Source organism: Prunus avium, chromosome 6 (assembly GCF_965620075.1).
Source record: "Prunus avium chromosome 6, drPruAviu1.hap1.1, whole genome shotgun sequence".
Classification (NCBI taxonomy): domain Eukaryota; kingdom Viridiplantae; phylum Streptophyta; class Magnoliopsida; order Rosales; family Rosaceae; genus Prunus; species Prunus avium.
In genome coordinates, this window is record NC_142289.1 from 4,511,999 (window position 1) to 4,524,143 (window position 12,145).

Here is a 12,145-nt window from a genome sequence, read left to right on the forward strand (position 1 = left end):
GAGATGGGAGGTGATGGAGGCGGAGAGATGAGAGATGAGATGAAGTTGCGTGAATTTTTTTTTTAATAGGTTTTCTTCAAAACAACGTCGTTTTGAGGTTTTGGTTTCTTTGAACATCGGTTTTAAGTTAAACGGACGTTTTAACTTTTAACATTCCTTTTTTGTTTATTTTGTGTTTGACTCCCCCAATGCTGTGCTTACCTTTTTTTTTTTTTGGAAAAACCAAGTGTAGCCGCGCTGCTATACCATTTCATCTACCAAAAAAAGAAAAGAAAAACGGAGTATAGCCCAACGGCTATACGTTTTCTTTAAAAAAAATTTAAAAAACGCGCTATTTCTTTTTAAAAAATTTAAAAAACCAATAGAAAACGGAGTATAGCCGTTTGGCTATACAATTTCTTAAAAAAAAGAATAAAAAAGGAAAAACCGATTCTAAAGCTTAATTTCAATCCAAGTGCACCCATAATCAGCTCTGTAATTTCATTTCATGGTTCTTAGGGCATTCATATGAGTAATCATGGTTTTTTTTTTTAATAAAAAAAATAGTATTGCCGCACTGCTATACTCGGTTTTTCCATTTTTTTAATAAAGAAATAGTATAGCACTGGGTTTTTTCTAATTTGTTTTTAAAGAAATAGTACAGCGCACGGCTATATTGGGTTTTTTTTCCAATTTTTAAAAGAAATAGTATCGCCGCCCAGCTACACTTGGTTTTTTAATTTTAAAAAAAATATAGAAATAGTAAAGCCGAGCACCGTTACTCGGCTCTTTCTATATATATACAGAGTATAGCCGTCCGGCTATACTATTTTTTTTTGAAAAATTAGAAAACCCCAGTATAGCCGATCGGCTATACTATTTCTTCTAAAGAAATTCAGGCATGGGGTTGGTAACACTATGAAGAAGAGTGAAAAATATTAGAAAATCCACATCGAAAATTCACACTCCTATTAAGGTGTTTATAAACAAAGCAAAATGATGATTTAGTAAGTGCGGTTAACATTGGAGAGTTGGGCTAACGGGCTTGGTTTTAGATTTGGCTTCCATTAATAATAATTAAATTAATCAAAGACTTGGGATTTGGGCCTTGGGGCTCTTGGGCTCTGGGGAAGTTTAATTAAAATAAATAAATATAAACTTAGGATGTTTAGGTTAATTAATTTTTTAAAATTTTATTTTTAGTAATTAAATAATATATTTGACTGATTTAATTAGTTAAATTAGTAATTATATTTTAATTATTCACTGAGTAAATAATAACCAAAACATAATTACTAATCAAAGTAATTAAAAAAGAGAAATACATATTATGCTACTTAAAGGCTTTGTACAATAGTATAGCCGTGCGGCTACACTTTTTTAAAAAAACATTAAAAAAACTGAGTATCGCCGCGCGGCTGTACTATTTTATATAAAAAAAAAAGAGGACCCCAGTCATATGGATTCTAAAAGGTCTATCTATACTATTTAATATATAAATTAAAAAAAAGAAAAGCGGACCCTCCAAGTTTCATGAATTTGTACTTTATAGATACTAGACTCTCCGCCCGCGCTTCTGCGCCTGCGAGAGGCTTTTTTTTAAAAAAATTTAAATTTATTTTAGAATTAAAAAAGATAATGGGTAGTTGTGTTCCATAAAAATACGATCTATTATCTAATTTTTCTTTTAATATGAAAAGTGTGAATTTACCATATTATCCTTATTTAATTAATAATTTCAATTCTTAATGTTTGCATTAACCAAGGGCATTTTCTGGTATTTTGAATGTTTCACCATTCTCTGCCTTTTGCTTTATATATATAGATTAATTTTCTAGTTTCAACATATCCAAAGTAGATATTAATAAGCCATTATATATTATTTTAGTATAACTTTTATAACATATATTATTCGTATTCAATAATATGTGAGAATTATTTGTATAATACGTGAACTTTACTGAAATTTTTGTAAAAAATATGTGTATTAAGCATTAGAAATATGTATGTACATGTATAATACGACTTAAAAAATAATAGACGTGTATAGAATACGAATGTATTATTGAAAAATACGTACGTATATATATACAAAGGACTATAGCCACTCTTGGGCTCTTGGGAAGTTTAATTAAGACACCCAAACGAAAATAAATTTTTTTTTTGCACAGAAGAATTTAAATTAAAAAGGATAAGATATTAAATAAATTAAAGAAGTCGGCCAAAAAAAAAAAGTGAAGAAACTAATTTTATATTTTAAAATTTTTTTTTTAAAAATAACATAAACACTTCTCCCGACGAAATTTCGTCGGCATAGGTCTATGCCGGCAAATGTTTGTCGGATTAGGTTTCTCCTGACAAAAGAACCTCTGCCGACGAAATTTCGTCGGGAGAGGTCTTTTAAAAAAAATAAATATAAACTTAGGATGTTTAGGTTAATTAATTTTTTTAAATTTTATGTTTAGTAATTAAATAATATATTTGACTGATTTAATTAGTTAAATTAGTAATTATATTTTAATTATTATTTATTTAATGAATAATTAGTATTAAATATTTTAATTAACTTCATGAATTATATTACTTAATAAATAGTAATTCAATTTTTCTTTTTCTTTTTTTCCTTTAATATTCACTGAGTAAATAATAACTAAAACGTAATTACTAATCAAAGTAATTAAAAAAGTGAAATATATATTATGCTACTTAAAGGCTTTGTAAAATAGTATAGCCGTGAGGCTATTCTGCTTTTCCCCCTATTCTGCTTATAATTATTTTTTGCAGCATCCATGCTAATGCTTAGAAGATTGATGGGTTTCTGAATTGAAATTTATATTGAACAATGAATAAGTTAGTGGAGATTGTGCTCTCCAAACTGCCTTTCTAGACCGCCCATTCAAACAAAAATTCGCCTAATCAATGGTTAACATTAAGAATTATGCTGGGATCAGTGGCCCCTCAAAATAGTCAGTCTTGCATAATAGGTTGCTAGAGTTTGCATGTTAGGCTGCTAGAGACTCTAGGATCCTTCAGTCTGACATGTTATATTGTTAGCGAAGTTTTTGAGTGCTTTATAGGTCTATTTAATGATTTTGATTGTTTACTGATGGACTTGGAGACGGTATAATTAGAATGTTCTGCGTATCGTCTCTTGCACCAATTTCAATTGCTGGATTCTTACCAAGATAATGGTGGAAAGTTGAATTGACCAAGGTTGTTTGTTGGAACTAATCCAAATTTGAGAGCGTTGTCAGAAGGCTGGTTTTTATCGACTCTCCTTTTCCCTATTATTGACTTGTCATGTTGCTCTTTTGACAGTGGGAAGCAGACCGAGTTTCATATTGAACCTGAATTGGTTCTGGAGTTGATGATGGCAGCCAATTATCTCCATACATGAGCATGCCATCTCTCTTGGGTGACCAAGTCCTATTTAACATGTAAGAAAATTTTTTGGAATCACTTCCTGAGATACACATGCATTAGTTTTCAGTTTAACTTGGTTTAAATCAAGTTTCTGTCCTTGTATTTGGATACCTCTAGTGATTGCCCAGGAGGATGTACGGGGATGTGATCGTTACCTGAGAGGGCGTGAAAAGCATAGGAAATCTACGTTGGTGTCAAGCACTGGAATTCTCTCCCAGACTGCAATGTAGAATATATATATAAGATTATTGTAGTCAAATTCATGCAGTTATAACTTATGAGATATTGTAAGATTACTTTCGAGACATTAATGATTAGTCTCAGAATCATCACCATAAGTAGAATAGTTTTTACAAGTTGTTTTCAATGTGTACTCTATTCTCAGAGCTGATGTAAGTTAGTTGTGCTTGTTGGCAAGGCAAGGGGATAAGTACAGTGACCTCTCGTTAGTGATATTCTTGGAGATATAACATCCCACATATACTTTATTTAGAGTGAATTTGGTGTTTTGGTGATGCCTTGAAAAATCAGTGTGTTGTAATGATAATTTGTAAAAATCAGTGTCTTTTTCTTATGTCAAATGATTACAATAGCCATGGTGTTGAAATATAATTTATCCATACGTTTGATTTAAAAGAAGTATTTTGTCAGTGGGGTATAGCTCAGTTGATTGAGCTCACCCCTCTCTTAATCTTTTGTACTAAAAAAGAAAATATTTTAACATGTATTCATGCGTTTCTCTTTAATATATAAATTCAGCTTTCAATTTAATAACCTCAATTAAGTGAGTTTTTCATTAATAAAAAGTGTGCTCTTTTTTTCTTTCTTTAATACAATTTTCAATAACTATTTTACAAGATGACTTCACACAAATATATGTTTCTATTGTGTAATTGAGATAGCACTATGCCAAATCAAACTAATGTTCATATTTCTCATATTTTATAATCCGATTTCAATAAATATTTTGACAATAAAATTTTCTAAATTAGCAGTTCGTCATGAGGATGTTAATTGTTACCAAAAACGTCAATATCTTGTAGCAAAGCCAAGCCAAGTGTTAGAAGCAAGTGTTAGAGCAGATGATAATGGTTGACCCTTGTATTCCAGATTAGCCAAATCCAGGATTTTGCAGCAACTTTAAAAGAAGACTGTGTACTTGAACATTACCATTTTGGTGATAGCTGGGTTTGACCTGCTATATCCATACATGAAATTCCCATGCTTTCTAATTGCAAAGCAAAGCCAAGTATTGTTAGAGCACCCTCTGCATGATAATGGTTTTGACATAATAATTAATTGCTGGTTGATTGCCACTACTGAATCCCTCTCTGCATGTCTTTCATTTGCAACAAACTTTAAATTATCTGGTGTCTGAATTTAATGCAAATCCCAATCTGATTGCAACTGCCTTTTAGGAGTGAGAAAATCTGGATGCATTAAATTAGTCCCAGTATATAAAGTGCACTTCAGCCATGAAGTTTTTGAGCATTGAACAATTTGAACAATGGCTAAGTATGGAGCTTTTCTGGTTTATAATGCTTTCTCCATTTTCATACTCACCATGAGCTTTTTATGCAAGGCCACTGATAAGGATAGAAAGGTAAGAGTCATTTGTGTAGCAAAACAAGTCTTCTTTTTTACTTGATGATTACTAATTACAATGCAGGTTCATATTGTGCACTTGGGGTCTCTTCTTGATGGGGAGTACTCTCCTATGGCTCACCACCTTAACATTCTACAGAGTGTTGTTCAGGGAAGGTAAGCATATCTGGATCCTTAAGCTTATTTTACATTTTGGGCCTTTTAGTCACAATCTCTCTCTCTCTCTCTCTCTCTCTCTCTCTCTCTCTCTCTCTCTCTCTCTCTCTCTCTCAGTTCTCCTGAAAATTTATTGGTAAGAAGTTACAAAAGGAGTTTCAATGGATTTGCTGCCAAACTCACTGTCCAGGAAAGAGAGAAACTTGCAAGTGACCTCACTGAGATACTTTCTTATTCCATTAATAAAAGGATTAGTATGGTTTGGTTTGAGAGTTTATAATGTTTATAATAAACTGTGTATTGCAGAGAGGAAGGAAGTAGTCTCTGTCTTTCCAAGCAGAACCTTCGAACTTCAGACAACAAGATCGTGGGAGTTTATGGGTTTAAATGAGAAAGTCAGTCGAAATTCTGTCGTTGAGAGTGTGAAACTAGCAAATTAATATATATAAAGTACAAACTAATGAAACTTGGAGGGTCTTTTTTTCTTTTTTTAATTTATATATTAAATAGTATAGATAGACCTTTTAGAATAGTGTAGTCGTGCGTCTATACTACGATTTTGTTTTCAAAAATAGTATAGTCACACGTGGCGTCTAGTCGCTGGAGGGTCCTTTTTTTAAATAAAAAAAAAACATAGTACCACCGCCTGGCTATACTCTGTTTTTAATTTTTTTTTTAAAAGTAGAATTGTCTTGACACGTTCTTTTTTTAAAATTTAAAAAACCAATAGAAAAACGGAGTATATCCGCCCAGCTATACAATTTATTTTAAATAAATTTGAAAAATCGAGTATAGCCGCCCGGCGATACTATTTTTTATTAGAAATAAATTAGAAAAACCAATTCTAAAGCTTAGGAAAACGATTCTAAAGCTTAATTTCAATCCAAGTGCACCCATAATCAGCTTTATAATTTCATTTCATGGTTCTTAGGGCATTCATATGAGTAATCATGCTTTTGTTGTGATGTGTGACCATAGCAAACCTAACAGATCGAACTTGACTACATTGCTATTGATGTCTGCATAAAGATTCAGATAGATTCAATCAGTAACAAAATTCAAAGCAATAGTGCATCCCCTGCAAATGCAAAGGAATTAGAAAGATCGAACTTGACTACATTCTAGTGATGATCTTATCTGTTGAAAAGCTTATTTAGTTATGCAGAACTACATAGTAAAATAACTTACCTTAACAACGTGAAAAATAAGAAAAGCCACCGAGACATACACAAGCATCGATAACTCCTTCCAGTAAATGTTGTGTGATATAGGTACCTGGACAGAGTTGTTCACAAATTCAATAAGACATAATCTGAAACAGCTTCAAAATTGCAGATCACCAAGAACTTGGAACTGACCTGCTCATCTTTGCAATGAAACCATCTGCAACAAAGGAGATGTGCCCTTTAGAGTTTTCTTTTAGTTCATAATCTCTAAACTTGGTCTATATATACACTCACCGCCAGGTTTGGAATCCAATTCCAACTGCTTTTCTGCTTCCTGAAAGTCATGTGAAACCTCAAATTCCATGTTAGTACGTTGGTAACAGACTCATTGAGAGCCCAGGGGATCCGGATAGTTGTGTGAAAATCTTACCTTCTTCATCATTATCTCTTTCTTCCATGTTTATATGCCTTTCATTAAAGCTTTGTTGCTGTACTAGCCAGAACTCAGAAGAATATCTAATAAGATTATTGGGAGTGTATATTCTGTAGAAAATGTAATATACTTCTAATAGTCATAGCATATGTACTCATATCATTTGACAGATTCAAACAATTAAGCCTATGTTGGTATAAGCGGTAGCAACTATCTCTAAATGTTACCAACTGCTCTTTGTTACCTAGTGATGGTCAATTTTTTCATTGTGAAGATTGGGATGTATTAATGACATTACTGTTATATTTTGAATTCCAAATTCCAATGCCAGGACGAGCAGTGCTTGATTGGGGTCGACGCTTCAAGATTATTCAGGGTGTTGCTAGAGGGCTTCTTTATCTCCACCATGATTCCTGTTTGAAGGTAATACATAGAGATTTGAAGGTCAGTAACATTCTCTTGGATGAGAACATGAACCCAAAATTTTCAGATTTTGGATTGGCACATATCGCTTAAGGCACGCAGAGTCTAGCAAATACTCACAAGGTTGTAGGAACAATGTAAGCATCATCTCTTTCTTTTCCAATTCTCGGAAATCTTCTCGAAATGTTAAATCCTTGAACACATTGTCACTCATATCTGAATAAATGGCCTAGGCAGGCGCTAGGCGGGGGCTAGGCGGGCTAGGCGGGCGCTGGCGCCTAGAAGAAAGAAAAGGCCATTTTGGAACTCCAAGGTCTAGGACGAGATGACAATGGTGCTATGAGGCGAGAGAGAGAAACGACGATGAGATTGAAGAAGAAGAAAGGTTGCGTGTTATGTTTAGGGTTTAGAAAAGGGCCTGGGCGAGAAAGAAGAGCTTGGGCTTCAGAAAATACAACATTAAATGGATTTTGCATTATGAAATCACAGTAACCACTAATAAGTAACAAATAACAAATAAATATTTCAATATCTTAAATCAAAATTTTTTTATACTATATGTTTAATATATAATTTATATATCCTTTTATTTTTCATGATTTTGGTATAAATTTATAATTTACAATACTAAATAATTTATTTAAAAAAGCATAGGCACTCGCATAGGCCCCGATTACACCACTAAGCGCTAGGCCCTTGCCTGCCGCCCCCTTACTGCATAGTGATTTTTTGAACATTGGGATTAACATGTTGGTAAATTGAGGTGTACCAACACTTCAATTTACAACCCCTGCAATTTTAACTGACTCCAATTCCCTTTTGTTTGTGTTCATAATTAACTAAAAATTAGTTGCATTGCATGGCGTTTAGATTTAACTTTTCTGGTATAATTTTTCTCAAGACTATAAACAAAGAAGCAATTTTGTCAGTTCTCAATTGATTGTGCAGTGGCTGTATGTCTCCGGAGTAAGTCATGGGCGGGATGTTTTCTGAAAAATCTAATGGCTACAGCTTCGGGGTCTTGCAATTGGAGATTATTAGTGGCAAAAAGAATACCAGCTTCTATTGCAGTGACCAACATATAGGCTTCCTAGCTTATGTAAGCTCACACTCTATAGCTTAAAGCAAAATCGTATCTTTCATACAGCTTAAGCAACCTATATGAAGCTAAATGCAGCAGAGTTTAACATTTCTGGCCAACATACATGAAATTTGTCAGGCATGGCACTCATGGAATGAAGGCAGGGGTTTGGAGTTGGTTAATGAAGTATTGGCAGATTCATATTCACCTTCAGAATCTCATGGATTTCTATTTTTGAAACCCAAAGGCATTGCATATGCATGGGTCAAGTTTCAAATTGGCAAGCACATGGAATTGCATAGAATTATATTGGATTTTTGCCTCAGTTTAGGTGCACATTGATGTGCCCATTTTTTCACAGACATGATCCAATTGGTATTTGGTATAACAAACACAAGCAACATATACAAGTTTTGGCATGCAGCTGGCATACCAAATTCACAAAACGTAAGTGGGGATAAAGGGAACCAAGGTCCCAAAAAGGAGTTGTCCAAAAGATGCAACTTCCCACACAAAACTCTCGTCTGGGGACTTGGGGGATTTCTATTTGTGAGGTAAAATACCTCTTAGGTCGAGCTGGGCTAAAGTACAAATGACTAAGTTGAGCTCGGGTTCAGGTGGTCGGGTTGAGCTCGATATCAATGGACAAGCTGGGCTTGAGCCCTTTGGCGGGATGTCCCTGGAGTATGAGTGCATGATAACTTTTCTAGAGTTCCAACTGTTCACTTTTTTAAAAAAAAAATAATTTTTTTTAAAGAAATATTCGTCACAATGACTCTAGCTCGGCCAGGTGTTGCATTCCTAAAAGGACACAAATTAATGTGCAAACAACCAATTAAAAATACCCGCAAGTGCACGAATCTATCGAAGTATAGATTATGTAAGTACGGGGTCGATCCCACGAAGAACTTGTCGGTTTCCTATAAGTTCTAATTCGAGTACAAAGAGAACACTTAATTAACACACCACAAAAGCACAAATGAAAGAGGGAAACTAGAAATGAGTAAAGAAGTGTAAAAGAAATGAAACAACACAAGAAAACTAAAGAAAAACACAAACATCACTTTTTATCACCCTTTTATCACCTATGAACAGTGCTAAAGCGACCGGTCGACCGGCAAAAGAGACCGATCGTTTTTGGGCAGAGTCGAAACTCAAATTTTGACGTGAAAAGCGACCGGTCGTCAGGTAAAAGCAACCGGTCTTTTTTGGGCAGATTCGTTTTCTCTGTTTTTCAGTTTCGACCTCTGTCCAGTGTTTTGCCTATAACTTTCCAACCGTTTATCCAAATTTCACGTTCTTTATACGGTTGGATTCAGCACAGAAAATGCAAGAACACAGCGCAGACCAAAAGTCCAAAACAATTACAGAAAGAAATAAAATTCAGTAACAAAGACACGTAACGTGTCAAACACGCAACTCACACACACATTTGGAGGGGGGGGGGGTTTGATTTGTTTGAAGTGACCTATTTCTATTGCATGAAAGTAAATGGACTTTAAAATTGAATAAGAAAGGCAGAGATGAATTATCAAAGAGTGGAATCAAGATGTAACAAACACTAGGGTTTCGGAATCCACCCTAAACAATTCTACCAATGTTCATGGATACTCAAGTGATGAACTCTAAACGTGTTGTTGAAGATGTTCGCAATCAAGGCCAGTACGAGTGGCTCAAGACGCATTGATTCTCTCTAATGTACGTAAAGTGCAGTACGAGTGCTACAATACTTGTGCCTTCCTTATAATCGAATCTAGGTGTGCTTAGTACTTTGATTCAATTACAAGAAAAACCCATTAAGTTCAAAGAGAATATGAACATCACAAGAACCCTAATAGCATGGTGTTTACATTAGGTATTCAAGAAACCAATTCACATGGATGATTCTTACTTCATCCATTTATTGCTTAGGATAACATGAAGATACACATAATCCCAACAATCTCAAGAAGCATGCTTTCAAAGGTGATCAATCAAAGAAGAACATACATCAAGGATAGATTAATTTGGTGAATTGGAATTCATCAACAATATCTAGAAATTCATACACTCAAGCATCAAAACAATAAGGTAATCATGTTTAGGGCTTCAACCTAAGCCCTAGCTATGGAGTTTAGTTCCTCATAATCATTTCAAACACAAATTCGAAATATAACTAGAAAGAGTTTACAGATTTGGAAATGATGAAAGCTTGAAGTCTTCAATGGTGGAAGTCTTCCCCCTTCTTCCTGCGGCTGCACCTCCTTCTCCTTCCTTAGCTTTTAGCTCCCCAATCTGCTCCTCAATTGTGGAATGATGTAATGAATCCCATACCCCCGTTGAAAAACCTCTCCAATATCAGATTGCACTTCCCTTTTGCCTCCCTCTCTCCTCCTTTCCAGCTTTGCTTTTAGTATTATATTTCCAAAATCTTCACCCATCATCCTTTGTCTCCTTTGTCATGATGAAGCCTTGACTTCACAAAGATGCCAAATGCTTCAGAATATATCTCTTTTACAAAGGTAATTCCTTGTTACCAAGAGTTATGGTAACAAGAAATTAAGATGACACAAAGGAGGTGAAAGCTGGCCAAAATCGGATTTCCAGAGCTGTGGTGACATGCTGGATTGGTTGGATAGGAAATACTTGTCCAATGGAGCTCAAATTTGGATATGTTGTAGTTAACATCCATTGGAACAAGTCTCATGAAGATCATGACCTCATCCGAGCACCAGAGCATGCTGATCTCAGGCCAAGAAGTTGACCTACGAAAATGAACAAAAACAAAGTTTATAACCAATAATGCACTTTTAGCTCATTTTCATTCCAACCAAGGTAAAATCTAAGAAAACACAAAAAGGAAGTAAAAAGCTATAAAATGTCAAGAACTAACTCAAAATAGTGGGTGAATAACATGAAAAATCATGTTTAAAAATGAACCGAACACCAGGATATTGTATAAATTTCAGTTTGTATTTAGGTTTAAAGTATTAATAGAACAACATGTTGAGGCAATATGGAGAATTGGAGAAAATTTCAAACTACACCACTTATAATATGATTCATATTCCTCCTCAAAATAAAAATATAATCTATATCATAAAACATATAATTTTTTCTTTAAAAAAAAAAACATAAACTACATCTGACTGCATATATAGCCAGTCAATGAATTGGTAATTGCTTAGGCAAGAACCTAAGGTATATAAACCCTAATATCCCCTCAACAAGATCCTCGATTAACTGACCTAAGAGAAAAGTATCCTAAACGTGAAGGGAATTCTTGATCTCTCTCAATTCGAAAATCTAGGATTTGAATTGATGTCCTTTCATTGAGTCCTCCTAAATTGTATTGATTTATCCTAAAGATTTCATTTCAATTGGAATTTGGTTATTCACCATGTACAAGGATCCCCGCTAAGCATCCATGGCTGAATGATTAAAGCGCCCAACTCATAATTGGTGCCATGGCTGAATGATTAAAGCGCCCAACTCATAATTGGTGAAAGTTTATCGCTATCATTCAACTCGTTGTTTACAGTTGCCTCATAATTGTCTTCCTGTTTTTTAGAATGAAGGAGATAAGGAGAATTGTTGATGATCTTGCAAAAACATAAATCATGTGTAAAGTGCTTTGTAAATTGATCAATTATAATCAAATATCTTATGTGTCTTTTAGAAAAACCGAGTATAGCCGGTCGGCTATACGATTTCTTTTTAAATAAAATTTAAAAACCAAGTATGGCCGAACGGCTATACTATTTCTTCAAATTCAAAACTTAAATTGGGAGGAAGGATGTGCTGTTGGGAATGCATATTATAAAAGTGAGCTTCATTTTCTCCTTTTCCCACATTGCCTTTTTGTGCGTTTAAGCAACATTTTGCACACCGAGAGCACAA

The 12,145-nt window shown here is 34.2% G+C and overlaps 1 long non-coding RNA gene across 1 annotated transcript; it reads left to right on the plus strand.

Annotated features, from left to right (window-relative positions):
- The first annotated feature begins 3,260 nt into the window (after positions 1-3,260).
- On the plus strand, positions 3,261-3,865 carry LOC110768381 (uncharacterized). The gene is made up of 2 exons (XR_002528451.2): positions 3,261-3,416; positions 3,520-3,865. It is a non-coding gene; the product is annotated as an uncharacterized LOC110768381 (long non-coding RNA).
- Positions 3,866-12,145: the final 8,280 nt, after the last annotated feature.